General features: G+C 47.2%; 1 long non-coding RNA gene and 1 pseudogene across 1 annotated transcript; both read left to right on the forward strand.

Moving 5' to 3' along the window:
* Positions 1–5,326: 5,326 nt before the first annotated feature.
* Positions 5,327–9,320, forward strand: LOC105481850 (uncharacterized; annotated as a pseudogene).
* Positions 9,321–12,200: 2,880 nt separating this feature from the next.
* Positions 12,201–19,651, forward strand: LOC105481851 (uncharacterized). Its single transcript, XR_011625365.1, has 4 exons — positions 12,201–12,370; positions 18,286–18,530; positions 18,834–18,902; positions 19,380–19,651. It is a non-coding gene; the product is annotated as an uncharacterized lncRNA (long non-coding RNA).
* Positions 19,652–26,600: the final 6,949 nt, after the last annotated feature.

Here is a 26,600-nt window from a genome sequence, read left to right on the forward strand (position 1 = left end):
ATGATGAAGGGAGGGGAATGGTTTTAATAAAGAGGGGAAAAGTGGAAGGCTGTGTTTTTTCTTTTTTTTTCTTACTTTTTTTTTTTTTTTTTGAGACGGTGTCTCGCTTTGTCGCCCAGGCTGGAGTGCAGTGGCGCAATCTCCACTCACTGCAAGCTCCACCTCCTGGGTTCACGCCATTCTCCTGCCTCAGCCTCCCGAGTAGCTGGGACTACAGGCACCCGCCACCACGCTCGGCTAATTATTTTGTATTTTTAGTAGAGACGGGGTTTCACTGTGTTAGCCTGGATGGTCTCAATCTCCTGACCTTGTGATTCATCCGCCTTGGCCTCCCAAAGTGCTGGGATTACAGGCGTGAGCCACCGTGCCCAGCCGGAAGGCAGTGTTTTACAGACTAAGCCTCCCCTCATAGGTTTTTCTGTTCTTTCTTCCTGCCTCACTTTTCTCTTTTACCTGAAGAAATACCTTGTTTTTTAAAAATTTTATTTTTAGGCCAGGGGTGGTGGCTCATGCTTGTAATCCCAGCACTTTGGGAGGCCAAGGCAGGTGGATCACCTGAGGTCAGGAGTTCAAGACTAGCCTGGCCGACATGGTGAAACTCTGTCTCTACTAAAAATACAAAATAATTAGCCAGGCATGGTGGCACATGCCTGTAATCCCAGCTACTTGGGAGGCTGAGGCAGGAGAATCGCTTGAACCTGAGAGGCGGAGGTTGCAGTGAGCCGAGAACGTGCTATTGCACTCCAGCTTGGGCGACAAGGGTGAAACTCCGTCTCAAAAAAAAAAAAAAAAAAAAAAAAAAATTTAATTTATGTATTTTTAGAGGGGTCCAGTTATGTTGCCCAGGTTGGTCTCAAATTCCTGGCCGCAAGTGATCCTCCTGCCTCAGCCTCTCAAAGTGCTGGGATTACAAGCTGGAGCCACTGTACCTACCACACATTGCTTTTGATTGCTAGAAACCAGTTTATACATCAGACTTGAGCCAGCTGGTGATCAGTTCTCTTTAAATTGCAAATGATATAAACTCCAATTCAAATGGACTTCAGCAAAAAAAGATAATTCATCAGCACATGTAACTGGAAGTTCGGGGCTTCACACACTGCTGAATTTGGGTGCTTCAACCGGTCATCAGGACTCAGCTCTCAGAGTTGCCTTGTCTCTGTGGCTCTCTCTCTCCCAAGAGTGGCAAGATGGCTACCGGCATCCTTAGGGTCATGCTGGAATAGATTAGATGTCCCTGTGGAAAGCTAGACACTTTCCCAATAGTTGCAAATATTACATACATATATATACAAAGAGTCCTGGGACTGACTCATTTAACTGACCAGTGCCTGAAGGCCTTGTTGACTGGCCAGGCCTGGGTCAGTCCTGAATCTGGGTGGGGTCAGCCTCATCAGAACAGCACAGCGAGTTTGGGGGTAGGGGGACGGAATATGTAAAGAAAAACCAGGACAACGCTAAGCAGACAAAATAAAGGTATTTTTTTTCCCCCTATTACAACCAAGGCCACCTGGATTTCATAGTTCCTGCCCAGGAGGCAAACCTGGCTTACTAATTTCAGTGTTCTTTATTAGAGAGACACACATAGCAGAGACGCAGGAAGGGAAATCAGAAGAGGGAGGGGAGGATGGAGCCTCTAAGGGCAAGAATGCATTTTTTTTTTTTTTTGAAATTTTGTTTTCATTTGAGACAGGGTCTCACTCTGTCGCCCAAGACAGAGTGCAGTGACACAATCACAGCCCACTGCAGCCTCAACCTCCCTGGGTTCAGGCAATCCTGCCACTGCAGCAGCCTCCCCAGTAGCCGGGACTGCAGGTACATCCCCATGCCTGGCTAATTTCTGTATTTTTTTTTTTTTTTTTTTTTTTTTTTACAGAGACAGCGTTTTGCCATGGTGCGAAGTCTGGTCTCAAACTCCTAGGCTCAAGCGATCCACCTGCCTTGGCCTCCCTAAGTACTGGGATTACAAACATAATCGTGGCTCCCAGCTGAGTGCTGTAAGGGTCTTTTCCAAGCTGAGTGCTGTAAGGGTCTGGGATAGGCAAGGAAGATGCTAAGGGTGTGGCCACTTGCTGTACAGTGGAGCAGGGACCCTAGAACTACATAGAAGAATGCTGGCCGGGTGCAGTGGCTCACGCCTGTAATCCCAGCACTTTGGGAAGCCAAGGTGGGCAGATCATGAGGTCAAGAAATGAAGACCATCCTGGTCCACATGGTGAAACCCCATCTCTACTAAAAATGCAAAAATTAGCCGGGCGTGGTGGCACGTGCCTGTAATCCCAGCTACTCGGGAGGCTGAAGCAGGAGAATCGCTTGAACCCAGAGGCGGAGGTTGCAATGAGCCGATCGCACCACTGCAGTCCAGCCTGGTGACAGAGCGAGACTTCGTCTGAAAAAAAAAAAAAAAAAGGAAATATATAGAATGCCTTCTGAATAATCATTTCTTTTTTGAAATCATGGCAAAATCTTCCTGGACACAGGGATGGGTGTAAAGAGCAGCTGGGCAGGGGATGAGGGCCTGTGCCTGAGGTGTCCAAGGGCGGCCCCAGTTCCCTGCAGATCCAGTGCAGCGGGAGGTGCAGGTAGATCTCCCTCCCCAGGGCACAAAGTTGGGTGGGGAACACCTGTCAGCACGAGCCACATCCCACCCCACCCCGCTCAGGCCTCAGAAACCTCAGGGAAATGCCTAGATGCTCCACCTCAAGGAAAACATTGAGGCCCCATAGCCAGGAGTGCCCTGTTTGTGTCTAAAAGTTGCCCCAGCCCACATTTACAGCTGGGAGGATCAGAAGGGCAATCTCTGTCTTCTCTCCAAAGGAAATCATACACATAGTTACCACCGGGAGCAGGGTGGGCCATCTGCACTCCTCATCCTACCTCGCCATCACCTTAGGAAGCAGCCATTCTCCTTGTCTTTACTGTAGAGAAGGAAGCCTGGATGGCCTGCAGTTGAGGGGACCTGCGCAAGCTCACAGGACTCTTCATCACCATAACACCTCCCTCGTCCCATAATAAAAATGATCAAACCTGTCATGATGTCAGCAGCACCAGTGTTGGTCTTTGTGGGAGAGAAAAACACAGTCCAGGGCTGCAGCACCATTGTGTCTTCCCAGCCCGAAGAACACCATTGGATTCCCTCCCACGCATGTTCCCAGACTGCCTGCCTGCCTCACTTACCTGCTCAGGGTGGGGCTGGAGGGTGGCCCCTGGGAAGAGTAAGAACTGGCCAAGCCTGAGATGTCCTTCCCTCATTTAAGGCACCACCTTTTCCCTTCTCCTGCCATCCTGGGTGCCTGGATACTTGGGATTAGAAACTAGACTGGAAATGTAATCTTTCTTCCGTTTGGGGCTGAGAACTGGGTATTAGTAGGATTTTGTGTTTATAGCACAGCCATTTCCTAAAAGCAATTAAGACTACACTGGGCGCGGTGGCCCACGCCTGTAATCTCAGCGCTTTGGGAGGCTGAGGTGGGTGGATCACCTGAGCCTGGGAGTTCAAGACCAGCTTGACCAACACGGAGAAACCCCGTCTCTACTAAAAATACAAAATTAGCCAGGCATGGTGGCACATGTCTGTAATCCCAGCTACTGGGTAGGCTAAAGCAGGAGAAGTGAACTTGGGAGGCGGAGGTTGCAGTGAGCCGAGATCGTACCATTGCACTCCAGCAGCCTGGGCAACAAGAACGAAACACTGTCTCAAAAAAAAAAAAAAAAAAAATTACAGTCATCTCCCAGAAAAATCAAGAAGGAAGACCGTTGGAGGTTCAACCTATAGAAGATATGTTCCCATGGAATAAACCAAGAACAGAAGTCTCTCAACATTTAAGTTTTACAGACGAATAGAACCTGAGCCACTGGGTTAAACATGACAAATGACACACAGTAACAAATATTGAAGACATCGTAATGCCAAAGCAACAGAAGCAGCACCAGAAATGTTGCTGAGGCCACCATTTAGTTAATGCAAGTTGAACATATGGCTTTGGTTACCTGTGGTTCCAGGCCAGAGGCATGAAAGTCAGTGTTTGTGGAAAAGCCAGGAGGAAAAGCTCCTCTCCCCACCCCCACCTTGTCACTCAAGGTTCTGGTGCCCAAATCTCAGGACACGTCCTCCCATTTCACTCCTGCACCAGCCCCACTCTTGTAACACTGCACATGCAAGATTGTGAGAATCTTCAAAGTGCAAATATTGCCTTCTTCATTTTAGAATCCATGATGTGCTTGTGGAGAGAATGAATGAATGCTCAAACATGAATGGAGACAGACAGAGAGGAAGGGCAGGCCTAACCAAGGAAACTTATTATTTCCTAGAAAATCATTGATGAGCCTGGAGAGAGTTGGCTGAACAAAGGTAACAATTTTTTTTTTATTATTATTTAACGTATTAAGTTGGTAGAAAAAGTAAAAGAGTGAATCAAGGTTTTTGGATTGGAAGAAGAAGGGGCCCACTGAGTTCCCTCTGGGATTGTGGAGTTTCTTTTACAGCCACATGTGGAGAAGAAACTAAGGGCCACAGACCAAGTGACAGGTTGGATGGCAACCCTGGAAAAGCCACACACCTTGGCCTGTTGGAGGAAGAGGAGCAGTAGAACCTGCGTGGAGCCTGACAGAACCCAAGATGCCGTTCAGGAACCGAGAGGCCTTCCAAGATCACACACAGTTCTACAACACAGACATTTCGTCTTCTTGCCACTTAGCAGAGGGGCCCATCCCTCTGTGCCTCCAAGCTCCGTGGGCCATGTGGAAAACTCAGGTGTTCTGTCTCTGCCGGGATCTTCCTCCTGCTGCTTAAGTGTCTGCTGCTTCAGGGCCTCAAGTGGCTGCTTTATCTCCTTCTCCTTTACTACCAAGTCTTCACTCTAAGCAATTTGCCAAGACAGAGAATCTCACTGGCCTTGTGGGGCTGAGCCTTCCTTCACTGGCTGACCGACCGGGAAGTGGGCTGCTGCCTGGATCAGGTGCACGCCACAGTTCATCCAGCCATGCGCAGAGTTCTAGGGTTATGCACGTGACCCCGTGTGTGGGCAGAGGCTCTTAGCAGGGGCCGAGAGCACTGTAGGCATCTTGAGGGCCAGAGTCCCCAGCCCCAGATCACAGATACAGCATGATCAAAATATGAGGGGTCAGGGGCAGAGATTATTTGGAATAATGTGCTGAGTTTGTACACTTTTGACAATTAAAAGCCCTATGTCCCCCTGATGTCATGCATACGCTCCAGAGGAGCCACTTGGGACAGAGAATCAACAGGGCGCTTGGTGTGCACTGAAAGCTGATAGTGTATATTTGTGGGGACTATACAGGGAGAGGAATATGAAGCCTTGACAAGATGTGGTGAGTATGTATCAGTGAGGTAGGTAACTCATTAATAAGGGACTTTGCAAGGTGGCAACACTGATTCAAAGAGATTACGAGAATAAAGATTCTGTGAACTCAGAGAACGAAAAGGAATGCTGACGCAAGCCTGTAATCCCAGCACTTTGGGAGGCCGAGACGGGCGGATCACGAGGTCAGGAGATCGAGACCACCCTGGCTAACGCGGTGAAACCCCGTCTCTACTAAAAAATACAAAAAAACTAGCCGGGCGCAGTGGCGGGCGCCTGTAGTCCCAGCTACTTGGGAGGCTGAGGCAGGAAAATGGCGTGAACCTCGGAGGCGGAGCTTGCAGTGAGCTGAGATCCGGCCACTGCACTCCAGCCTGGGCGACAGAGCGAGACTCCGTCTCAAAAAAAAAAAAGAAAAAAAAAAAGAAAAAAAGATCACAAAGTTAGATACAAAACTGGTTAACGTGCGTGCTACAGGGCAGCAAAACTGTAACTTTTGGGGTAATTTATCTGACGAGATAGGAATCATTTGCATCTCTGCAGAACAGAAAAACATTTACCTTTTTTTTTTTTTTTTTTTTTTTTTGAGACAGTATCTGGCTCTGTCCCCCAGGCTGGAGTGCAGTAGCATGATCTTGGTTTACTGCAACCTCCACCGCCTAGGCTCAAACCATCCTCCCACCTCAGCCTCCAGAGTAGCTGGGACTACAGGCACACACCACCATGTTGCCCAGGCAGGTCTCAAACTCTTGAGCTCAAGCCCACCTCAGCCTCCCAAAGTGCTGGGATTACAGGCGTGAGCTACCATACCCAGACAGCACTTACATTTTAACAGTTTCTACACAGTACTATCTCATGTTATTTTATTTTGTTTATTTTTTAAAATCGATATGGGAATCTTGCTATGTTGCTGACACCAGTCTTGAACTCCTGGCCTTAAGCAATCCTTCTGTCTTGGCCTCCCAAAGTACTAGGGTTACAGGCCTGAGCCGGGGCTCCTGGCCTAACTAAGAGTTAAAAATGTTTGGACTCTATTTTATAGTAAAAAGTCAAAGTTACCTTCCCCTAGATAGCCAAATGACTCAAATGGGCTTGTTAGACATTGCTTTAATTTAATATTGAAAGAACTTTTTGCTTCCCCTCCTCCTAGTTTTAATAATTCTTAACAGAGGGAAATAGCAACAAAATTTTTGCTGTAGTGGGTATTAAAGAAGGGAAAACAGACATGAATGCTAGAGTCAAAATGCCCAAGGAGCGGAGGCACCAGGGTTCTCCACCTGGTTTGGCGGCACACCAGCGGGTGACCTGGAATCTGATTTCACTGGAGCTCGGTGTCCTCATCTATAAAATGAGCTATTGAACTACACACTTGGCAGGACTTTGCCCTAAAGGTCATTTTCAAAATAAAAAAAATATATATATGCCACTTCCCTTTTCCTACATTAACCCTGAGAGACAAAGAGGAAGCGGGAAGCCAGCACATGGAAGCAATTTATTGCAGACGTTTCTGGGTTGGGAGAGGAGCCTTCGGACTGCTGCAGAGACCTTTACCGGAGGTGCGGAGAACTGCTGCGGGGCTCGGCGTGCACCGGGCTCCGGGGTGTTCACGGGCGGCGCTGCCTCTGCTGCGCGCAGGACGGGAGTCGCCGGAGGACCGGTGGTGGATTCCCTACCCGCATCCCTCCTCGGCGTCCAAAGTCAAATTGCTCTTTTCTCCGCCCACGCGGGCGTGGCGGCTGATATCCGGCCGCTGGGCGTCCCCGCGCCCCCGGGGGCCCCGCCCTGCCGCTATCTCCGCAGCCCACCCCGCGGCGCCTGCCTGCAGAGCTGCTCCCCCGCCCAAACCGCCGCGGCGCGACGCCGAGCCAGCCCCGCGAAGCTGCACCCACCCCTGAGGACCAGCCCCTCGAAGGCAGGGCCAGCACCTCCCCGGGCTGCTGCAGCCGTGAGCCACCCCTGTTTTGTGAAACACACACTTTGCCGTTTCAGGCCGCACTTGCCCGTTGCCATGGGCGTTTTCAGTGTTGACACAAGCAGGGACTCGGAATCCCTTGACTTTGAGTTGCAGATCGTGGGTGTTGGCGTCTCCGCTGAGTTACCAGGAAGGATGGAAGGGGCTTTAGCCTCCATCCTCACTTTCCTTCTCAAAGAGTTGGCTGAGCACCCAGAGTTCTCTCTTTGGCTTGTCTCAGGTCCCCTTTCCCTGAGAGGTGAAAAGTTTTTCAGAAAGGTGAGCGCTTTCTCTTTATTCCCAGGGGCCACTTCACACACTCCTTTTTCACCTCTAGAGTAGATGGAACCGTGGAACCATGGAACCCTGCCCTCTGGTTGTGTCTGTCATCTCCTACTGGGACCAGAGCCACAAAAGACCTAACTCTCTCCAGCGTGCAGGCATCCCAACTAGAAGAAGCAAGGAGGCAGAGACCAAGAGGACATCAAGAGGCGTTTGAACCCGCAGAGAGGGCCTGGAACACAATGCTGAGCGTGGGCCCAACCACTGCTTCTCAGTGGGGTGGGAGAGTGGCGTGGGGAGAGTTGTGGGCATTTAGGGCAGGACAGTGCCCCGCCCCCGGCTTGGGACCGGGCTGCATTGCATCATCACTGTAACCACTAGCCGCCCCCGCCCTCACAACCCCTGTGTATGAAATGCAAGTAGCACCTCCCCATCGTTGTGACAACCCAAAATGCCACCTCCTATGCCCAAGCACTCTCTAATGAGGTGTTTCCTTAGGTTGAAAACCACTGTTAGATCATTTCCTAAAATATATCTCAAAAGATCAATTAGTTCCTTAAGATATAAGTAGGTGTTACATGAAAAGAGTAGCATGCTAATATCAGTATCATGCTGAGTTTGGGAAATGGTGGGTTAAAAAGTGGAGCAGGATTTACTTACAGGACTTCTCAGAACCTTTAATATGTATAAATACATGTTTTGAATCACCAAGAGAGAGATGGACTATGCGGATCCCCAAATTTAATTGGCCCCGGAATTCTTTCTTTGTAGGACCCTTTTAGGTGCAGCCTACCTTAGATACCTCTGAACTACATTCTGTCATCCAGGGCACTCTCTGGGGACTTCTGTATCCTCCCCAGTGTGAAGTGCAGGAGTGAGCAGTCAAAAGGCCCTTATGTTTTTACTGAATTGAAACACCTAGAATGTGTGAAGATACCAGGAAGGAGGCCAGAGCTTCAGGAAACCGCTGCAAAGATGACCTCACAAAGAAATCATTGTGGCAGGGCCCCTGGCGCACTCAAGGTGATGTGACGTGTCCTGCTCCTGAGAGCACGCAGCCCTGCTGGCGCCTTGGGCTTGCATGGCTCAGGGAAAGGAAAATAGCCCGGGTGTTTGGAAGAGAAGTATGTGTGGATGGAATTACTCAAATGCTGATGGATGGATTGGGTCTCCTGTCCTGCTGGCCTGGCAGCCTCTGTGTGGAAGGCTTTGCCCAGGAGATGGGTCACAGCAGCTCTGGTGAGATGCTGGAAACATAAGCCCAGGCAGATATAATGGCAGTGAGTCACAGTAAACCAACAACCATCAGGTGCTCAGGAGGGAAGCTGAAACCAGGGGACTCACTGTGCTGAGCTAAGCGAGGAGCAGGACTCCTGTTGTGCAAAACACAAAGAGCAGAGTGTTCAAGTCCAAGGATCAGGTTCCTCCAAATGGAAGCCCAAGCTGTGCACACTGAGCTCCAGGGCTGGCGATACAATCACCTGCCTCTGCCCATGCAGGAGGGTACCACCCAAACATACCCATTTCTCCTGGGGCATGGGCAGGGGCCAGGGGAGACAGGGCCCTACCACTTCCTGTGTAAAACTGAGTGAGCAGCCCAGCGCCCATCAGGGTCGAAGCACCTCACCTGCACCCCCCAGCCTTGTAATTTGGGCTCTGCTCACCACGTGCTCTGTGCTAGTGAAACTGCCCTCTGAGCAGAAATAAACTGTTGGCTCTTAAGTTTTTCCAGATTAACCAGACTGGCCAATGCCTGAGGCTCTGCGTTCAAGATAAAAGTGCCTAAGAAAGGAAAAAAAAGTGCAAGTAGGCAGTCCCCACTTCTCCAGGGCTGGCGGGCTCTGAGGATCCTGCCTTAGCCTGCTGAGCAGCCCAGAGTGGCTTTAAGAAAAAAAAAAAAAAAAAGCCTGAACAACTTTTTTTTGCACATGGGTCACAGTCAAGCTTCTTAAACTTGGATGACAGTAAACCTATGACTAACTGGATAATTAAAGCCACAAGTCTGGAGGCCTGGGCAGGGCTCTGCCCTGGAATCTCCAGTGGCCTGTTCTATAGGCCAGCGTCCGTTGTCCTCCCCATAGCACAAATGCTTTTGTGAGTTGGAAACCCTCTGTGGTGACCTCTCCGTCTTCTCAAGGTCAGTTCTCCACTTGTCCATGGCTTCATGCCCCCACCCTGCATCCCTGTCCACTGCATGGAAGGAGGAAATCTAACCCACCGGCCACAGTGCAGCCCACACTCCCCACCCTGCCCCGACAGGAACATGACAGAAGGTTTCCAACTAAAACCAAAGTTACTCAGCAAAGCTTCCTGCCAGGCAGCCATGCTGGAGGGCGCAGCATGCCTCTCTCTGCTCTATCTGTTTTATGAAACTTCTTTGCTGCAAGCACTTGAGAGCCTCCCGGCTTCCTGGGGAGAGTGGACTGAACTTCAAAGCAGACACCGCTGCAGCTAAGAAGCCCCTGGGTTGCTTCAAAGACTGTCTCTTCCCAGTCTGAAGCTTCTGGTGAATGTTTCTCCCTCATTTCTGGAACAACAGATAGAGCTGCTGAAGTTTACAACATCCCCCAAGGCATTTCTGTGTTTCTGCCTTTAATCTAGGGCCCAAGTGACCACCCACAAGAATGCCCTGAACCCTGACTGCCTCAGGATGCATCCTGCAGTTTACATTCCCATGGTGCCTCCGCCTCCACTCCAGCCGCCTCTCTGGCCACCCCTGCCCCCTCCCTTCTCTCCATCATGCCAAAAAGTGCCCTCGTCCTCTCATGGTGGACGAGGGGATTCGGTTAGGAGTCAGGATGGTCTATGTGATTTTTGTACACTATTCCAGAATAGGTGTGTGGTTGCTTTAAAAATAAAAAGAAATGTGTCTTCCAAATCTTTGAAGCCCTTTGATTACAGGAAGCTGTGGACTGTGTTTAGCCTGTGGCTCTGTGTGCCCCTTGGCTGCTGCTGCTTACTCCTTTTTTTTTTTTTTTTTTTTTTTTTTGAGACGGAGTCTTGCTCTGTGTCCCAGGCTGGAGTGCAGTGGCGCGATCTCGGCTCACTGCAAGCTCTGCCCCCCGGGTTCACGCCATTCTCCTGCCTCAGCCTCCCAAGTAGCTGGGACTACAAGCGCCCACCACCACGCCCGGCTAGTTTTTTGTATTTTTTTAGTAGAGACGGGTTTTCACGGTGTTAGCCAGGATGGTCTCGATCTCCTGACCTTGTGATCCGCCCGCCTCGGCCTCCCAAAGTGCTAGGATTACAGGCGTGAGCCACCGCGCCCGGCCTGCTGCTTACTCCTGACTGTGAGGTTGCTAACATAAGAAGCAAGAGTAATTTGGATTTGCGCTTCTTGGTAAAAACCCCTTTCCATTAACCTGTAAAACTCTAGAGGGCAGGGGATCTCTCGCATTGAATCTTGTGGTCTTGTGAAAATACCTGGAAAATAGTAGGCATTCTCCAATGATTGTTGGATTAATGTCATTGCTTAAAAAAATAACAAAAACAAAAACAAAGTCACTCTCTCAGCTCAGAATGGTGTATTTGCAAGTGTTTAGGTCAAACATGTGTTGAGAAATTGCACATACACCGTGTACATCTCATGTCATCAGGAACTTACGTTACCAGACCACTTGTTTCGCCCACTATCTTGTCATCTGTATTGAGCAGACTAATACCTAGCAAACCACATGAGCCTTCAGGAGGTCTGTAGACTGAGAAGGGCATTTGAGATAAAGAAATCCCACAGAGTTCTAAAACCAAAATGAAAAGTATAAAGATGATTGTCCTGTGAAGTGGCCCCAAGCCTCAGACCCATCACCATCTACCTCTGGCCTCACTTGGGGGCCAATGAAGATGCTCAGCACAGAACCTCTTATCTGTGGTTGTGACTTCCTGGCTGGCCAGACCTGAAGGAGGTGGAGGAAGAAGTGCTGTGGTGAGTCCTGTGACTCAGAGGAAAGCAGCCAGGACATGACGCCCAGCACAACCGCCTGGGGTGGCTGCAGGGAGGTGGCCTAGGGACAGATGAAGCTGCAGTGGCGACCACCTCCCCTGCAGAAGGAGCTTTCTTGTCCCTCCTCATCCAAACACACTCCAACTTAAAAAATCATTATGCATAACTCCGAAAGCAGCTCTATGCTGTACCTGTGTGTGTCCTACCAGATTTCTTTGTTCCTGGGGGAAAACAGCAATAAACATCACATTCCTTTGCTGCTGCTTAAAAGTTAAGAAAAGTTGCAGTCAAACCATCTATTAACAGATAAATTTAAGAACGGTGTGAGTTCCTGCCAGCTGCTGCTGATGGGTTTTCCAGAAGGGAATGCTATGCCGGCAAGGCAGTGATTAAGTGTGATGACAACTACCAATTTAGTGAAGGGTCAGTGGTTTTCTTGTATATTTATTTATTTTTATTTTATTTTATTTCATTTCATTTTATTTTTGAGACAGAGTCTTGCTCTGTCGCCCAGGCTAGAGTGCAGTGGCGTGATCTCAGCTCACTGCAACCTCTGCTTCCCGGGTTCAAGTGATTCTTCTGCCTCAGCCTCCTGAGTAGCTGTGATAACAGGCACGTGCTACCACGCCCAGCTAGTTTTTTGCATTTTTAATAGAGACAGGGTTTCACTGTGTTAGCCAGGATAGTCTCGATCTCCTGACCTCATGATCCGCCCGCCTTGGCCTCCCAAAATGCTGGGATTACAGGCATGAACCACCACACTTAGCCATTATTTATTTATTTTTGAATATTGAAACCCTCTGATTACTTACTTGAAATAATACCAAATAGCAGCATTATGGTAACGGCAAGAATTCAACCACTTCCTGGCAAGTAGTAAGTATACTTCATTTTATTCTAATTTTCTCAAGTTTAGAAGTTACTTAGAAGTAAACTCTAAGTTCGGTCCACCCAGGTCTAAGGAAATCTTCCTTAGTGTCTTAGTTTGCCAATCCCAAGACGGTCTCTGGGAACACTCTGAGCAATGAGACCAAGGCCCTGCCCCCCAGGCCATCTGCTGTCACCAAGCCAGGGCACCCGGCCTAGAGGGCTACATGTGGGTCATAATGAGCCATCTGGCTGCCTGGCAGAAGGCATCCACGGGCAGGTGTCTGAGACGCTACTGACATTACCACCGACCTTTGCCAAGAAGCAGGTTTGGTTTTATCCAGAATGGCCCAGCGTGGTGGTGAGAATGCATCTTCCTGGTCCAGGACACTTTCAGGAACCAGACTGAAAATTCTCACCCTCAACATTGAATTTTTGCCTTAGCAGTAGGGTCTACACTTTCCCTGGGTTGTTCTGGGACTTCATTCTGACCATTTTCCTCCCCATCTGGAACAAAGCGGGTCTCTACATACCTTCATATCCTTCCATGTGTCCTGACCAGTCACAGGGGCAGTGTCAAGGCGTGGCTCCTGGAGGTTTTCTTTGTTTATTGGGGTTCTTCGGAGAAACAGAACTAGTAGGAGGTGTGTGTGTGTGTGTGTTTGTGTGTGTGTGGTGTGTATGTAAATAAAAGGAAATTTATTACGAGGAATTGGCTTCTGGGGTCATAGAGGTCGAGAAGTCCTGTGATCTGCCATCTGCCAGCTGGAGACCCAGGAAAACTAGTGATATTATAATACAACCCAAGTTGGAAAGCCTGGGAACCAGGAGAGCGGATGGATGAGATCTCAGTGGAGGACTGGAGTTCAGTGCTGCGATCATGGCTCACCACATAAAATGTCCCAGGTCAAGCAGTGAGGCCAGAAAAAAGGGGTAAATTCCTCCTTCCTCTACCTTTTGTTTTATTTAGGCCCTCAAAGGATTGGGTGATGCCCACTCACATTGGGGAAGGCAAGCAACCTGACTGTGTCCACCCATACAAATGCTGATTCCATCTGGAAACATCCTCCAAGACACACCCAGAAACAAGGTGTTACCTGGGCACCTCAGGCCAGTCAGGTTGACACATACAATTAACCATCACAACTTTGTTTTTAAAACAGAAGTGCAGTTTAGGCTGGGCTTAGTGTTCACACCTATAATCCCAGCACTTTGGGAGGCTGAAGCAGGCGGATCACCTGAGCTCAGGGGTTCGAGATCAGCTTGGCCAACGTGGTGAAAACCCATCTCTACTAAAAATACAAAAATTAGCCAGGTGTGGAGGTGCAGGCCTATAGTCCCAGCTAGTCAGGAGGCTGAGGCAGGATAATTGATTGAACCCAGGAGACAGAGGTTGCAGTGAGCCGAGATTGCGCCACTGAACTCCAGCCTGGGTGATAGAGTGAGACTCTGTGTCACAAAAAAAAAAAAAAAAAGTGCAATTTAAATCAAAAGAGTTTAATATACAACAAATACCGATGTAGCTTTACATAAAGTCCTTTAGCCATTCCTTTAGCCTTCCTTTAGCCTCCCAAACAAAATGCCACTCGCAAGAGTTTCCTATATAGAAATTCTATTGTCACCACTCATCTGCTGTGACACGTGTCACAAATAGTTTCTGATATAGTATCAGAGTACATACATTATTTACCTTTGGCCTGGCAGGCACAGTGGCTCATGCCTATAATCTCAGCACTTTGGGAGGCTAAGGAGGGTGGATCGTCTGAACCCAGGAGTTCAAGAGCAGCATGGGCAACATAGTAAAACCCTGTCTCTACAAAAAATACAAAAATTAACTGGACATGGTGGCTCATGCCAATAGTCCCACCTGCTCTGGAGGCTGAGGTGAGAAGATCCCTTGAACCCGGGAGGTAGAGACTATGGTGAGCCATGATCGCACCACTTCACTCCAGCCTGGGCAACACAGTAAGACCATGTCTCAAAAAAATTATTTACCTTTAAAAACTAAATTATAGCTCAAAGTGATTGGTGTTACAGGGTACCTCTCTGTTACTTGGGTTTAAATTTGTTTCTAGAATGGGAAAGGAGACAGTGTGAGAGCTTGTAGCCTGGCTACACTCCTGAGGAGAGCCAGGGAGAGTGCTCTGCTGGCACCATCTGAGCCCGCTGTCATCAGGGCTTATTGGGAGCAGTGGACAGACAGAGGGAGAAGGAAGGTGAGGACTGCCGATCCATGGTGCTGTAGTAGGCTGTTACACAGCGGCAGAGAAAGTGGATTCTAAGGCTTTAGAGAGCCAGAGCCTTCCTTCTCCCTCCAACAACGGACGTCACCAAGTATAATTTATCCTAAATCCACCAAGTGGATTGAGGCTTTTAAGATATAAGGACCTCCTTTGGGTTCTTCCTATTTGGGGGCAGAATATTAGAGCACACCCAGACCAGTCCTGCGGCCAGGACTCTACCCAGACTATAGCCTGAAGGTTCAATTTGCTTGGTCTAAGGAATTTTTTTTTTTATGTTTTTGTTTTTTAAAAATAGAGTTGGGGTTTTGCTATGTTGCCCAGCCTGGTCTTGAACTCCTGGTCTCAAGTGATCCTCTCATCTCAGCCTCCCAGTATTGGGATTACAGGCATGAGCCACCATGCCCGGCCTAAGGAATTGTAAAAATTAAGTGCCATCATTTTAAAATTAGGAAAATTCAGGTAAAATTGAGATTCCTGATTTCTTCCAAGAATCACAAGTTTCACCGTGTTTGGCAACACTAGACTGTGTTCCTACACAACAGCAGCGGGTAAGAGCACACGGTGGGTGAGCACACAGCACCCCCTCCTCTGCTCACTGCACCCCAACACTCACCCATGCAGCCCCACCCCACTTGCTTGGAGTGTCCTGCAGGCGAGGGGCCACTGTGTCACTCCCACCACAGAGCCCCACTCTCCTGTTCTCTCTGCGACTCAGAGGACGTCTAGACCCATGTTTCCTGGACAGAAGTTAGCCCTGGGAGCCACAGTTTATTCCTTCCTTCGCCCCTACACAAACGCAAAAGCCTCCTCCCCATTTACTAAGCCAAAGAATGTCAGGATTGAATGTTTTGAAAGAAGAGTTAAAGACAGCTTTAGCCCTGGCATTCCACAGCTCCTTATTAACACAGAGACTTTTCATAACTCTGAGACAGCTGGAGACACGTTTTTGTGAATTCAAAACTCCTGTGAAGGACGCTGGCCTCAAGGGTGCGGGGGAGGCTGGTCAGGATTCCTAATGTGCTCTTGGACTCAGGGCAGGTGCAGCTGGTGTTCTAGACCACAGCACAATGGCAAGAAGGCCCGAGACCCTCTGGAGCAAGTCAGGGTCCAGGCACCACTGGCCCCAGGTGAGCCCAAGATGCAGGCTTCAGTGTCAAATTAGCCGAGAAACAGACAGGACCCAGGGCCTGAACACACAGACAGCCCCACGCACGTGGGATCACACACTGATTCGCTCATGGGAGCTGACTGTGAGGGCTGACATTGCCTTTGGACTGAATTGTATGGGATGTGCTAAAAGAGGCTTTGGAGTCAGAAAATGTTAGAGCCCAGCAAGGCACTCTAGAAAGCATCTGTTCCAGGGTCCCCAACAGTGACTGCTCTTGAGAATCTTCTAAACACTTCCAAAGTACAGATTCCGGCCAGGCGTGGTGGCTCACGCCTGTAATCCCAGCTACTTGGGAGGCTGAGGTGGGAGAATCGCTTGAACCTGGGAGGCGGAGGTTGCAGTGAGCCGAGATTGTGCCGCTGCACTCCAGCCTGGGTGACAGAGTGAGACTCTGTCTCAAAAAACAAACAAAAAACAAAATATAGATTCCTAGGTTCCAGCTACCCCTGCCCCAACACACACACACATATGCACATATGCACACACATGGATTCTCATGAGCATCCAGGTTTGGGAACCACTGATATAGTCCAAACCTTTCCATTCAGTTTCTCAAGTACAGTACTAGGTTCAGTGACATTTCCAAGGCCACATCGCTGGTTTCGTGGGACTGGGATTACAGTACAAGTTTCTTGACTACAACCCAGGGCTTTTTCTACTACATGCTATGTGTCTCCTGGATGTATCATAAAGGAGGCTGCTGATGTGCCCCAGGGATTTCTGGATGTGGAGAGAGGGTAAGAAGCATAGTCTTTGTGCTTGTAAACCAAGGTAATTTTCCCCAATATTGGCCTCAGTCTCAAGTCTCTCTGGGCAAGAGATTCTGCCTCTAGCTCCACAATTACTGCAGTTTCCCTTGTTTTTTGAGAGGAGATGAAAAGTACTGTACATGTGTGTGGAGACTTCTCTGTGCCTCAGTTTACCTCTAAAATGGAGAGAGTGGCCAACACCCTTCTACCTTCTTCCTTGGGGCTCTGCAGGTTGACCACAAAGAGATTGACCACACAGATTGATTGACCTGTGAAACCCCAAGGCAGGAAAAGAAACTTTCTGTGCCCACACAGGTGTTCTTTTTTTTTTTTTTTTGAGACGGAGTCTCGCTCTTTTGCCCAGGCTGGAGTGCAGTGGCGCTGTCTCGGCTCACTGCAAGCTCCGCCTCCCGGGTTGACGCCATTCTCCTGCCTCAGCCTCTTGAGTAGCTGGGACTACAGGCGCCCCACCAACACGGCCAGCTAATTTTTTGTACTTTTAGTAGAGACGGGGTTTCACTGTGTTAACCAGGATGGTCTCGATCTCCTGACCTCGTGATCTACCTGCCTTGGCCTCCCAAAGTGCTGGGATTACAGGCGTGAGCCACCGCGCCCGGCCACAGAGGTATTCTTAAAGTCAGGGTTGCTCTTGGCACACATATCAATAATCCTGATGTCTAGGTACCATTGCAGATCCTTTGGCTCCCCTCTACCCATTCCAGGAAAGACTGCCTGTCTTCTCCTAGTTTCTTGAGGGCTGATGAAATATTTCCTGAATGTGATCTCAGATGGAATCCCAGTTTTGAGGGACCAAACAAGATTTTTCTTCTTTTTTTTTTCCTTTTTTTTTTTTTTGAGATGGAGTCTGGCTCTGTCGCCCAGGCTGGAATGCAGTGGCGCGATCTCGGCTCACTGCAAGCTCCGCCTCCTGGGTTCACGCCATTCTCCTGCCTCAGCCTCCCCAGTACCTGGGACTACAGGCGCCCGCCATCACGCCTGGCTAATTTTTCTATTTTTAGTAGAGATGGGTTTTCACCGTGTTAGCCAGGACGGTCTCGATCTCCTGACCTTGTGATTCGCCCACTTTGGCCTCCCAAAGTGCTGGGATTACAGGCGTGAGCCACCGTGCCTGGCCAAGATTTTTAAAAAATTAAATACTACTATTAAATAGCTGGTATTGAGTTATTGCTAAGTGCCAGGCATTATGCGAAACACTTTACATGCATTATGGCATTTAATCCTCACCACAACCCTAGTGAAATAAATATCAATATAATTAAAAGTATAAATATAAGTGAAGTGTTATAATAGTCTCATTTTACAGATGTGGAAAATGAGGCTCAGAAAAGTTAACGTGCCCAAGATCACACAGCTGCTAAATGACAGAGCCACGATTCAACCCACATAGTCATCTCTAGAAGCAAAGTTCCAGTAAAGGGATTGATGACTGGTCACCGTCGTCACGAACCTGACCTTTCCTGCAGCACTGCCTGGTACTTTCCCAGTACAGTGTTCTGCCCTGACACAGCCAAGGCCAAGGGCAGTGTAGGCACAGCAGCCGTGACTCTCTGCTGGGAGGTTAACAGCTCCATCAGTTCAGGGACTGCCTGACCCAGCCTGACCAAATTAGAGCAAGTAATGGGTGTGACATAATTTGACATGTACATTGTTAATTGAACCCAGTGGGAGATGATTTTAAATAGAGGCGAATACCACGCTGTGAACTATTTGGGTTATGAAGCTCTTATTCTCTTATGCTTGCAGGAGAAAGAATTGTGCCATGAAAAATGGAAAACTCCCGAGAAGCTGTTCCAGCGTCAGGAGAGCAGCAGACAAGCTGGACTGGGGAAGATTCTTCCTGGAAGTTTCGGAGATGTCACTCTCATTTCCTAGCATCTGACCCCCAAATCCTCTCAAAGCCCAAATCAAGAACCACAGACTCTAGTCATCTTTCCCCCAGAGACTTCCTAACTGGGGGACCGGAAACCCCAATTACAAAGCCTGCCCTGGTAAGACGGCAAAACAGGCACCGCTTCAAGTCCCCAAATGCAGCCCTCACAGCAGTCTCCCTTTCTGAGGTTCAGAGAACCAAGAACCCACCCCAGGTCCTCACTGAGGGACTCATGCAGGTGCAGTCTCTCTGGGCGTCACCCTATGCCCAACTCCTAGGCCTGTTCCCTCCTCACGATCAAAACTTACCTGTCCTATTTCCCGTGCCCTCCTACTTGCTTCCTGACCTTCACGAAGAGTACGAGTGCCGCATGTGCTAGTGCCATCGATCCTAATAGCTTATGATGTGTTTATCCTCTCAGGCAAGACCTGCAGAGTGTGCGACACGTACCAGCACCCAAGAAATGTCTACCGAGGAATTAATGAATGAGGTAAGTTGAATGAGTGAAGCAAAGGTTTTTCAGGAAATCCCGCGCCTTACCGCAAACCAGTAAGCCTAATACTGGGTTTCAGGCTACTGAAAATGACATTTGAGAGCAATAGACCTTTTGGGAGCAATTTGCCTTTTAAAAAATTAAAGTCCTTTAAATAACATTACCTGGTGAGGATGACCAGGAAAAACATAGGGCATAGGGCGGCCTCCCCACAGGCATTTTTCTTCTTTTCTCTTTCCTAGCAGGGTCCCATACTTCCCAGCCATGCTGTTGGCAGGGATTCACATAGTCACAATTCTCTGGGTAGACCTTGGGAGGTTTAAGCCAACCAGTGACCCCCATCATCCTAGCCCCAGAGATTGGCTTAGGGATAGTGACCCAAAGCAGGCCAATGCAAGGTGACTTTGCCAGGGGCTTCTGGGAAAGAAGTTTCCTTTCTCTGAGGAAACGTGAATGAGAACATCCATAACGCAGGTGGTGTCTGGCAGCCATCTTGTGATCATCTGGCAAGACAGCCCAAGAATAAAGCCGCCACCATGGTAGACTAAGAAGACACAGAGAGTCACTGGGTCTTCATTGACTCGACCAGCTGCACATGAGGCCTTACCTGAAGCCCACGTGACCTCTGCACTTCTCACTTACATGACAGAATAAAGCTCTTTTTTGTTTAGACCAAATAAACACATAATGCAATTACATAATCCCTTGATTCCTTTTTATGACTGAGCTCAGAGACTGTATTTTGTCATTTTAAATCACCTTTATCTTACAGTTTATTTAACTGAAACAAATAAACAAACCAAAACACGCCAGTTTTTCACTCCTCTGTCAAAGCCTTTCCAAGATTCCTAAGCTTGTGATGTCCTGGGTGAATGAAGAAGTAAGAGAGTTTTCAACAAAATAGAAGCTTATTTCTCTCTCATATAAAAGAAGGCTGGAGTCTGGCTGGTATGGGAGCTACAGCGTCATCAAAGTTCTATCTTTTCGTCCTGCCATCCTTAGTATACGGTTTTCATCTTCAAGATCATGTCATAAGCTATGAGGATGCAAAGGTATAAGAATGACATATGAACTTTGAGGACTCGGTGTGGGGGAAGGTGAGAGGGGGTGAGGGATAAGAGACTACATATCGGGTACAGTGTACACTGCTCGGTTGACAGGTGCACTAAAATCTCAGAAATCACCACTAAAGAACCTATCCATGTAATCAAAAACCACCTATACCCAAAAACTATTGAAATAAAACTAAAAATTAATTAAAAAAAAAAAACAAAAACAAAACAGATAACTTCATGGTCCAATGTGGCAGCTAGAGCTCCAATCATCACGTTAATCTCCTTGTTCCAGAAAGGCATGGGAGGAAAGGAGAAGGAGAAAAAGGAGTGTGTCAGTAGTCTATACCTCTTTAGGAGTCCACAGAAGACTACCCAACAACTTCTGCTTATGTCTCACTGGCCTTCAGGCTGCAAATGTGGCTTCCAAGTGTAGTCTTTCAGCTGAGCATACTGCCACCCAGATTAAAATCTGGGTTATGTGACTAAGGAAAAAGAGGAGACTGGATACTGGATAGGCAACTAGCAGCCTCTGCCCCACCCTACTTAACAAACTGGTCCAGCTTCTGTGTTCAGATCTGATGCTTGGTGCCTGTGTCTCCAAGGAGACCCCATGATTCAAGCTGCAATTACTCTCTCCACAGGCCCTTAACAAGGAAAGCCGGATTTTTTCCCTCCTGAGGATCCTTTGACCAGCATCTTCGGATTTTTTTCAGTTAGAAGTATTCACTAAGAGCCTGTTGTTTTGTTTTGTTTGTTTGTTTTTGTTTTTATGTTTTTTTAATGACCACATCAGTCTTTCATTAGCATCTTTGCTTTGATTTATCTTATTGCATAGTTGAATTTCTTCTCTGCCATATTCCAGCCAGACCCCATTCATACTCACCCATCTTTGTTCACAAGTCTTTCCCTAAAACTATGTTTTGTGCAACATGGGTCCACTCTTCCATAGTTAGTTTCTCACTTCCCTCTGGCAATAACTTTCTCAATCTGGTGGATAAGGCACTTGTGGCCCAGGGTAACAAGAACTGTGGTTGGTTGGCAACAGCAGCTGAGTGGGGCTGGTCTTCTCTGAATCATGAAGGACAGGGAATTATTTTGCCTGGAGACAGGTGACTGGGTGAGGCTAGGGTGATGATTTCTTTTTCAGCTCTCTCAAGGCCTTCTGGCCCCTTATTGTACATTTCAGGCCCCATAGAGAGTGCTGCAAGCCTCTAATAGTAATTCACAGGCACAAACAAGGCAAAATCAAACAATAGTAATGAAGCAAATTATTGTGTCACTAGAGGCAAAACATCTGCTCCTCCCCACCTCACTTGCACAAAAGCAGAAAAAAAAATTAAATCAATGTCGAAGAATGCTAACAAAACATGTTACCTCGACTCTTCGTATAAAGAATACCTTTTAGAAATATCTAGTTGTTTCATTTACTTGAATGTTCCCATTTTTATTTTAATTATAAACTGAGAGCTATTATAAATCATAATTTTACATTCTATTATGCATTTTCAAATGGAAACATCCTTAGGCAAATGTGAACAATTATCTCCAAATGTTATTTTTTTTTAAGTTATAATCTTCAGAGGAACAACTAAATTATACTTTAAATCACCGGTTTAAAACTAAACCTCGCCAGGCACAGGGGCTCATGCCTGTAATCACAGCATTTTGGGAGGCCAAGGCAGGCAGATCACTTGAGGTCAGGAGTTCAAGGCCAGCCTGGCCAACATGGTGAAATGCTGTCTCTACTAAAATACAAAAAATTAGCCCAGTATGGTGGCACACACCTGTAATCCCAGCTAATCACGAGGCTGAGGCAGGAGAATCACTTGAACCCAGGAGGTGGAGGTAGCAGTGAGCCGAAATCACACCACTGCACTTCAGCCTGGGTGACAGAGCAAGACTCCATCTCAAATAAATAAATAAATAAAACATAAAATTATGAGACCTGATATTATGGGCTTAACCAAGAGGGCTTGCCATTGGATTTTTAAAGTTTTTAAAAATTGATATAATCATCCCTTTTATTAGAGATATTCATATATTTTTAAACCAAATGATTGTGATAATGCACATTTTAGGGTCACAGGCATTCATTATCTTAATGGCCTAATGATAAATGGTACAAAGGTTTGAGACCTAAGAGACCTTTACTGTATTGAGAGGGCAGGTGAAGAAATTCCAAAGGGAGGTATTAGCGTATTTCCTCTCTGCTTTTCAATCTCCAACAACAGACAGTAACATCATAGTTCTGAACATTCTCCATATATTATTTGGATTAAACAGAGCCTGATTTTCCAGGGAAAACAGGTAGCATGAATTTTAAAAGGTGCATTTTGCTGATAAGCCAATCTGTACCCAAATGTCACACCACATTCACTCTGATAAGATCCTTCAAGAAACTAGGAATGACTCCATTCCCCTGGAAAGCACAGTCACAAGCATCCAAGGCCATTGGGAGAACTGGATGGATATCAAGGGATGTGTCTTTTTGGAGCTGGAGAGGATGTACTGAGGAGGGCACACCCTAAAGCAGACAGGATCTGTCTCAGACAGGTCATTTGAAAGAGAACTTACAGAGGAATGGCATCCTCCTTTGTCTTTGGGTAGACCAGCCAGGTCTCTGGCAGCCCTACTGCCTGGGCTCCTTTCCAGGGCTGAAGCACCCCTACGAGCAGTTGAACAGCATGACTCTGGCAGCGAAGAAACCCTTGATGGGCCTCTGAGGCTGGGGAGCCTGACTAGTACCTCACTGTCCTTGGAGACATTGTCCTTGTTGTTGCCTTAAGAGCTTTCCTTTGTTTTTTCCCTGCCAGTATGCCACAGTTTGATTTTCTCCCTGCTTTCCACAATAGCATTCTGCACAGAGAATCGTGAGCCACAAAGCTAGGGGGACCATGTGTAACAACTTATACAAAGAGCATGGTCCTGTAAAACTAGCTGGGTGATGTTGGGCAAGTCACTTAACTTCTCTGTGTCTCTGTTGTCACAATTGGAAAATGGAGATTATAACAGCACTCACCTCCCGGAACTGATGAGTAAATACTGCCTAGCTGATAGAGCTGCATAAAAGTTAGCTATGACTACAAGGACAGGTGAGCAGTTTCTTCTACTGTACTTTCTCCCTGGATTTACATTTCACTAAAACATACATTTGCCTCTCCAAACACAGGACCAAGATCCTAAAAATGAATTGTCTCACTTGGAATTCTTTAATTGGTCTTGGAATTCTTTAATTCTGTCCATAGTTCTTGAGATATCAAAATCTGTGGCCTGGTGTGGTGGCTTATGCCTGTAATCCCAGAACTTTGGGAGGCCTAGGTGGGCAGATCACTTGAGGTCAGGAATTCTGAGACCAGCCTGGCCAACTTGGTGAAACCCTGTCTCTACTAAAAATAGAAAAATTAACCGGGCATGGTGGCACACACCTGTAATCCCAGTTACTCAGAAGGCTGTGGCAGTAGAATTACTTGAACCTGGGAGATGGAGGTTGCAGTGAGCCGAGATTGTGCCACTGCACTGCAGCCTGAGCAACAGAGGGAGATTCCGTCTCAAAAAAAAAAAAAAAAGGGGTGTGTGTGTGTGTGTGTGTGTGTGTGTGTGTGTGTGTGTGTAGATTCTTTTAGTCACACAAAGTCTATGCTGATTTGGTTAAATGTCAATCTAATGGTGAAGGCTAAATAGCATTTGTTAACTGTTAGCACACTGGGTTCAGGAACATGTGGATAAAATGTAACTACGTTATCTTGGTTCAAATTCCTTTTTTGTGACCGACTGTTGTCTCAATGAACCTTTGCCGAGTTTTTGTTTGTTTTTTTCTTGGTTACAGCAGAGAGTAAAATAAGTACATCCAGACTTTCTCATATGGAGATAAATTGATGCCAAATGAGGTCTGTAGAGGCCTCATTTTGGCTTCTCTGGTCACTGTGCAGACGCATTTTCATGCACATTGAAGACAGTCCATTAGTTCTTGGCTAGGAGAATCAAGTTTTCAAAGCTGCTATCTCTAACAAGCCTCCCCTTTCTTATGCACAAAACCTCACTGAAGGTGAGAGGCTCTTCTCCATTTATGGAGAAGAGGGGCAAGCTCCATCTGCAGTTGCCCCACTGTAGCCCTGACAATCATCATTCCCAGGAGGCCTCTGGACTCTGATTTGGATCAATCATTAAGTTCCAGCATACAACCCAGATTAAAATCTCTCCTTCCCAGAAGGAAAGCATTTTTAACCTCAAAATTATATAGTGAGGCCTTCAAAAAGTAATTTGCAAACTTCTTTGCCTCTGGAGAGGATACATCCATTCTCATCTGAAATTTTCCCTCAGTGCCTTCTGTGTTGCATTGACTGAGCTTCTGAGCTCTCGAGATGCAGCTGAAAAGGAAACAAAGAAGTTTTGCTCCTATCTGTTTCAGTGAAAACGTAAGCCAGAATGTTGTGGGTTGAGTCAGATTCTCAATGGGATCTTTAGATGGTGGGGTTCCTGGGAGGAAAATTCTGCAGATTTATTCTGGAGTACCTAGCCAGGACTCCTTGACCTCAGTGTGCTCTCTGAGCAGAGCCTCCTTCACGTGGAGAGGTGAACATTGTAGTGAAGGGTGTTGAAGTGCTAAGGATCAATATTCACTAGCAACCAGGATTTTGGAACATGGTTACCATGGTAACATTGTCAGCCCCAAATGACTGTCATGAGGTGAAAAAAAATTCTCTTAAAATAAATGAAACCAGAAAAAGTATATTTATAAACCTCTTACCAAACACCTATCTGTTCACAAAGTAGAACATGTTCTTTAAGCTATACATACTCAAAGACTGGGGGAAATTCATGACACAGAATTTTTCTTGAATTAAGAGAATTGGTAACAATTTTTCACCCCCAAAATATGGTCTGTAAAAATAACTGATATGAATTTTTTAAAAATGAAAATAGTTTCTAAGGAATTATGGGCTTGTACACTTAGATATTATGCAGCCATGACGTTAAAATTCTGCACTAAACTGCCAATCGCTTATTTGAAATTGGTAAAACAATACTTGATTGGGACTAAAAGCTCAATTTTCTTCTGTCTAAGTTGTACAGATTATTTCTATAAGGCTCAGTAAATAAGGTGCCATAATATTCATTGTACCATGAGAAAAAGATGTTGGCCACACATTAGACAAAAACCCTTGGGAAAGGTTTTTGCCTTGCTCTCGCGAAACTCCATCCTTTGCTTGTCCCTCCTTACTAAGAGAACCACAGTTTTATTTAGAGCAGCAATGTGCCCAAGCAAAAATACTCCATTTCATAACCTCCCTTGCAGTGAGAGGTGGCCATATGCTATAGTCCCAGCCAGTAATACATAGACAGAAATCCCTGAGAAGGATATTGTTGGGAGACATTTCTCCATGTTCTCACACATTTCTGTATTTGTTTTGTTTTGTTTTGTTTTTGAGACAGAGTCTCACTTTGTCACCCAGGTTGGAATGCAGTAGCGTGATCTCAGCTCACCGCAAGCTCCACCTCCCGGGTTCACGCCATTCTCCTGCCTCAGCCTCCCGAGTAGCTGGGACTACAGGCGCATGCCACCACACCGGGCTAATTTTTTGTATTTTTAGTAGAGACGGGGTTTCACCGTGTTAGCCAGGATGGTATCGATCTTCTGACCTCGTGATCCACCCACCTCGGCCTCCCAAAGTGCTGGAATTACAGGCCTGAGCCACTGCGCCTGGCCACATTTCTGTATATCTTGCAAGCAGACACACTGGCTGCCTTTTATTTGATCATATTTTCCAAGGATGTTGGTATAGCATGTATGCTTGGAAAATAGAGAAGCTGTTTCTCCAGAGAAAAGGGGAGCTTGCTTAGAACCTTAGAAAACATAGATAATGTTTCCCTCCAGAGCAAAGGGCAGGCCTGCCTACTGCCCATTATATAAAATTTGGGGTCCTTAAGCTCAGGGTTCCACTCCTATATAAAGAACTCACTGCATGTGCTGGCATTCGCGTGGGACTTTCTGTATTGCCCCTGGGGGACTTGAGGACACTGCTACTATGCTGATGCTTATACTGCTTATACTGCCTGCTGTGTTGTGCATAATAAAGTTCATTGTGTCTGACCCCAGAGTCTCATGTCTTTTGCCCGCATCCGTGAAATCATAACAGGCTAACTTAGTTATAAGTAGGATAAAATCTCAGACCCTAGGCCAGGCACAGTGGCTCAAGCCTGTAATCCCAGCTCTTTGGGAGGCTGAGGCAGGCGGATCACGAGGTCAGGAGATCAAGATCATCCTGGCCAACATAGTGAAACCCCGTCTCTACTAAAAATACAAAAATTAGCTGGGTGTGGTGGCGCATGCCTGTAATCCCAGCTATTCGGGAGGCTGAGTCATGAAAATCGCTTGAACCCAGGGGGCAGAGGTTGCAGTGAGCCAAGATCGTGCCACTGCACTCCAGCCTGGCGACAGAGCGAGACTCCATATCAAACAAACAAACAACAAAAAAAAAAAAACTCAGACCCAGGCCAGGCTCAGTGGCTCACGCCTGTAATCCTAGCACTTGGGGAGGCCAAGGTAGGGATCACTTGAGCTCAGGAGTTTGAGACCAGCCTGGGCAACATGAGGAAACCCCATCTCTACAAAAAAAATAACAAAAAAGGGAGGAGGGGC

This window comes from Macaca nemestrina, chromosome 7 (assembly GCF_043159975.1).
Source record: "Macaca nemestrina isolate mMacNem1 chromosome 7, mMacNem.hap1, whole genome shotgun sequence".
Classification (NCBI taxonomy): domain Eukaryota; kingdom Metazoa; phylum Chordata; class Mammalia; order Primates; family Cercopithecidae; genus Macaca; species Macaca nemestrina.